This window comes from Dermacentor albipictus, chromosome 1 (assembly GCF_038994185.2).
Source record: "Dermacentor albipictus isolate Rhodes 1998 colony chromosome 1, USDA_Dalb.pri_finalv2, whole genome shotgun sequence".
Classification (NCBI taxonomy): Eukaryota; Metazoa; Arthropoda; class Arachnida; order Ixodida; family Ixodidae; genus Dermacentor; species Dermacentor albipictus.
Window position 1 is genome coordinate 361,233,860 of NC_091821.1, and position 6,012 is coordinate 361,239,871.

General features: G+C 44.3%; 1 non-coding gene across 1 annotated transcript; it reads left to right on the plus strand.

Moving 5' to 3' along the window:
* Positions 1–5,122: 5,122 nt before the first annotated feature.
* On the plus strand, positions 5,123–5,195 carry TRNAT-CGU (transfer RNA threonine (anticodon CGU)). Its single transcript has one exon. It is a non-coding gene; the product is annotated as a tRNA-Thr (tRNA).
* Positions 5,196–6,012: the final 817 nt, after the last annotated feature.

Here is a 6,012-nt window from a genome sequence, read left to right on the forward strand (position 1 = left end):
CGTTTGCTGCGTTCCATTGCAATGGTAATACGACAGTCATGTTCCTTTACTTGACACGAGTAGGCAGACCAGAAAATGGTGTTTCCCCACGGACATCCTTTGTCGAACGTGCGTGTTTACTCTTTGTCCATCAGCTTTGTTCGCTTTTATAGAAATTTTCAGAAAAGATTTCTTCGATTATTCGTCCATTTCAACCTCTGCATCTCTCATTCTTCTTCCAGACAAGCAAAGGCGCCAGTTGCCAAAGTTGAACTCATTGGTCTCTAGACGAGCAACCTTTTGTTCTCCAGGACGGTTACCGGCAGGTGTCACGAGGTTTCCGCCTTATATAGCGGAGGCGATGACGAGTGCGGAGGTGGACGCAATTAAACTTGCCGCACTCCCGAAGCGTCGCTAGCCCGACTGTAGTGCCGGCAGCAGCTGGATGCTTGCATGGTGGCAGACCCGCTAATTGCTTTACGCTCTCTGCATCTCGGGCCCCTTGTTCGCAGGTTGGCTTGCCTCGTGCCCATGCTATAGAAGCCTGTCTCCACATCCCGACTGTCCTAAGCGAGGCATGATTAAATATTAGCGTTGCGCAAGGAGAATGCGCGCTTACGCTCACTCGGTTTCTTTCTACCAAAGAACCGGCCTATCACTGCTGCTTCCTCTCTGCGGAAGTAACTATATACACCAAGCTGCGCACGTTATTTATCGTCGTTTAGTTTAGGTTTAGGTTGTTATGTTAACCAGAGACATCCTTGGTTAACCTCACGGCTTTTCCCTTTTTATCACTCCCTCTCTCTCTTGTTATGCGCCTTCTCTTTGGCTTTAAAAACTTTGCCAGGAAAGGAGAAAACACACATGTGGCGTTTTGGTGTAGCTCACATCCCGGCCTTTGGTATGGCGCTTGAGAAATCATGAAATACAAGCTACAAGCTTCCTTTGTGCTCCCTCGGAAAAAGATAAAAAGTTGCCAGTTTGAACGCAGCCGTACTTTGTTTCAAGTGATTCATCTCTAGGCGCATCTATCGATTATTGAAGCCCACGTTGTTGTGTTTCTTCAAGACGCGCATTTTGATTACACATATGCCTGATTTCTTAAAATCCTACTTGAGCAGTCTTTCATTATCAAAAAGGTAAAAGGTTGTTCTACAGTCGGATACTGCACATATTATGGCATTACCACTGTTTGTTCTGCAGACCACAGAGATTAATAATTATTGCAACAATGCACGGGAAGAATATGTGAATGCAGAGACAGTTTAACTGTACGCCCTTCAGGTAACTTTCCTGATCTATTAAGCGTCCTTAATTTAGTAAGGCGGATGGTGTTGCTTTCTAAAACAGCACATCACAAACATACATTGCAGGGTATCACTTATCTCTTTACAACCGTACGACACACGCACCTTACTTTCGTATGGTTGTGTTGAGGCACTTACTGATCTTAGTATCGTTGTGCGGTACTTTCGTCGATACAGGCAGGCGTGGTCGCGTTTGAGAGATCAATCGTCCATAGCCGGCATAATTATTCAAACTCACACAGGTGCTCATCAGGAGTTAAAAGCCTCACAAGTGTGCAATTTTCTTTATTAAAAGATTTCACGATTGCTTGGTTATGGTGATCCCGATTTCGACACGCAGTGTCCAGAAGTGGCATGAAGAGACTCGGGCCGCTAGAGAGAGGGAAGCCATTTCCTTCGTACGCACCACCTTTGACCAAAGCTGTCTTTCTACAAATAGAGAGCAAGCACGGCTGCAAGGATACACCGTAGGTCTCCCACTAGCTATATCGTAAGTGAAGCATGTAACCTTTCATATGTATGGATATATGTCATGCGCTTTACTTTGATGGCATTGCGTATAAAAACTAAGCCATTACTCGATCACGCATATGCCGCGCGCGCAAGTGGCATCGTTGTCGCCTCACGCATGGCGTAATTGGAGCTAAAAAAGGAAAGGTCATGTTTTAGAGTGCTCAGGATACCATAGAAGATATCATTTATTATAAATGAGCTAGCATTCTTATGATGCTTCACACACTTTTAGGGATCTATCTATCTATCTATCTATCTATCTATCTATCTATCTATCTATCTATCTATCTATCTATCTATCTATCTATCTATCTATCTATCTATCTATCTATCTATCTATCTATCTATCTATCTATCTATCTATCTATCTATCTATCTATCTATCTATCTATCTATCTATCTATCTATCTATCTGTCTATCTATCTATCTATCTATCTATCTATCTATCTATCTATCTATCTATCTCGCATACCTGGGTCACTGGGTAGTCCGTGGTCGATTCGGTAGCGCATCGGTGAGAGAGAGAAACAAGGTTTAGTGATATGCTGGAGATGTTAGCCTGGTTGTTTGCTTGAGATGCTACTACAGGTGCTGGGTGATGATTATGATATGTACAGTCTAACACATACAAACGCGCACACACACACACACACACACACACACACACACACACACACACACACACACACACACACAAATATATATATATATATATATATATATATATATATATATATATATATATATATATATATATATATATATATATATATATATATATATATATATATATATATATATATATATATGTATATATGCTATTGCGATAGTTACAAAGTCTCATTAAGGCTCGTAGCCCACAAGAACGCCCGCAGCGCGTTAGCGGTGCGCAACGCAAAGATGGGTTTTTCCTATGGGCCGAGAATGTACCGCAGTGCCTAGCTCGAGGCCCGTTGAAGGTGCAGTGCCGCCTCTAAAGACTTTTTCTCTTACGCATAGAGGCAGCAGTCGTCACTATTCGTACATACGTACCGCTCTTCAACGAATCCGTTTCACGCTGTCATGGGTCTATGCACTCGCAGGACTGGGTAGATACCGCATTTAGAAAAAAACTGACGCCGACTTGGGGTACTGAGTATGTGCCGGTAGATGTGTGTGGCTCTTCAGCGAACGTCTTTCCCGCCAACTTGGGTCACTAGGTATGAGCAACTGGGAACGTTCGTCTCTACATCGACGAAAATATTTATTAAATTTCTCCGATGCTGAGCGTAAACGCGCCCAAGTCACAAGGGTTCATCAAGGACATCAACCCGACGTATTAGAAGAGTGCGCCCCAGAGGCACTGGGTATGTGCCACTTTTCATTGAATGCCTTTTACTCCAGCGCTTTAGTGTGCTGCATCATGAATGTACTAGGTATGCTCAATAAATCTTTCGCCGACTTGGTTCCCTGAGTATGTGCCACCGAGTGTGTGACAAATGAGGGAATAATTCTCAGCGTTAGCAGGCGCCGGTGCTCCACGCTTCTCTTCTTGGAGGCCATCCGAGGACTTCTCGGCACTGCCGCTAGATGGCGCAGCCTTTCCAGAAGAAAGCGCGAGTGAGGAGTCCGACTGCAACATGACCCGTTTCTCAGCGTTCGCACGGACTCGCGCGCCATACAGTCACGGGCATGGAGGAAGGAAAAAGAAAGGAGGGAGCATACTGCAACGCGATTGAAGCCAAACCTGGCGGATCCACACGTGATCGCGCGTCAAAGTGCGTGGTTCGTTTTGGTGTTCCCGCACTTCCGGCCACTATGCACACAAACAGCGCCACAACAAAGCATTAAAACTGGGGTAAAGCAAGAGCCGCTGCTTCTTCTATTGTGCGCGGCTGTTCAACTGGAAACATGAAATACGTTGAGGAGATAATCTGTGTACAGCACGTTGAACGAGACTTGTGTTGCACAAGAAATATAAAATAATAGCCGCATCACTTCGGAAATCAGAGCACAGGGAGCAGCAGTTACGGGTGCACTGTGGGTGGAGCGCGTTCTGTGCTCTCGCCGTAAGATCTCTCATATTAAGGGCTCTCAGCAGCTCCATAACAGCGGGAAACTTCAATGGAAGACGGAGCGAATGCACCCTACAAAGTTAGTTGCGTCAGCTTAGGCAGTCATTACCGTAATAGGGTCAGAGCTAAGAAAGATGGAACAAAGAACGAACACGAACCAGATCTGTCTCTATAGCCTATTCAAGAAGTGCGGGCAAGTCAGGAGTTCACTCTTCAAGTTACTGTTCTTCGTTGGGAGAAAAGAAAGAGAGCACATCGCAGCGACAACGACAGGAGCGAAAAAAAGGAACGTAGAGACAAGAATATGAACTGAATAAACTGGAAGCCGGCGTCTATAGTGGAGCAGCCAACTTCTTTTCATTGCACAACATACGCAACGATGAAGCAATATTGAGGAACACTTTGTTGCTACGCGTAGTGGAAGGCAAGGTGGACAAAGGAGGTGATCTAGCTTAATGCACATTGCATTATGGTGCCCCGGATGCGTAATGTTCCTACCTGAAAGAATATTTGCGTCGGGTACGAGTTTAAATGAAAATACACCATTTATTGACCATTGACACACACTCACATATATGCAAGTAAATAAAAAAGTTTGTATTATCAAGGCCACATTTTCATTATCAAGGTAGTATGTGGCTAGCATCAAAGCAACATAAAATGTCAAATATGTCTCAAAGATACACTGACAAAGCCAGGCAACATCAAAACAAACAGTAAGCATCGTAAAATAGGCAACACTAAGAACGAACAAGATTAGCCAAAATAAGAAAGAAGGTTGAAGAAATGTTTAAAATCTGATCTCTTCACTCTAGGTTACTCATGTTCGTTTTAAGTAATTGAATTCTTTGAACGCAATGGTCACAGAAGCCTGACTTATAGATTTATGTCATAAGTTGTCGATATGAAACGCTTCAACTATTTATTTTGTTAGTTTCCATGACGAGAGAGGATGAGTGTGTCGTACAGTACAGGGTGGTACAGTCACATCTGAGACAGTGACTGGTGAAGTGTTCATTCAATTCAGATGCAAATAGAGAACGTTGGGGCTCTTGTAAGCACGTGTTATGTTTTGCCCACCCTGTCCTACATACCTGTACACGTTCTGCCACAAGACCAATTGCCTTCATCCAGAAAGATCCCCTACTCGTGACACCTGCGGCAGAAAGGATGTTCCACATCCCCCTTCAGGTTTGTGAGTGGTGGCGTTGGCAAACACTCCCAAAGTTAGTTGTAGTAGTAACACTTCAAGCGGATGGGGAAATCGCGCCGCAGCAGCTCAATTGGTTAGAGCATCGCACGCGTAATGCGAAGACGTGGGATCGTTCCCCACCTGCGGCAAGTTGTTTTCCATTAATTTATTATTCCTTTAATGCAATTAGTAAGTACAATTCATATCCCATATGTTTTCCTTGGTTGAGTAGAAGTTGTTGCTGGGTGAGTTGGTTGGGATCTAATGAATACATTATTTCGCCAAGAAATGTTGTGTTGCGCTCAGCGCTCAATCTGTCGTTTCGTACTCTCCCTCCCAGGTCTTTATTTTTCCTTTTCATGGCGCAACAATGTATTCGTTTTCCTTGGTGTCTTTGTTTGTTGGGTTCTCACGATATTACTAATGAAAATCGGGTCCCTCGGTTAACTCCCTTTCTTCTCCTTGTTCTATCATATATTAAGAAGAAAGAAAGTGCTACTTGTACACTTCTACTTTACTTTTAGAAAGAAGAACGAATTGAAATAACCATGACAACGACACGAGCGTTCGAAATGTTTCGTTTTCGCTCGGCTCCGTGCCGCCCACGCTGCGCTCGTTTTGCTGGCTCACGAAACTCGCACAAACTTTAAGTAGTGAAGAATTCAACTTCCATGTGATGATGCGGGATGCCCGAACGGTCCCCGCCACTTGACCAAAAAGCAGCTGCAGTGGTGAATCCACCGCTTTGTCTTGGCTCGGTACTTCCATCTGTCGGGCGCCGTTTTACTTACCGACGGCAGCAGAGGGTGGCGATGGCATGTGCAACGTCACCACTCCCCAGTTAGGTGGCGGGAGATCTGAATTTTGAAAAAAGGTGGAACCCTTCAGATGAAATTTTCTCAAAAACAAAGTCCACGAAACAAGCGTTGCGAGGTTTCTGAAATGGTATTTAAACAGACCACGGTC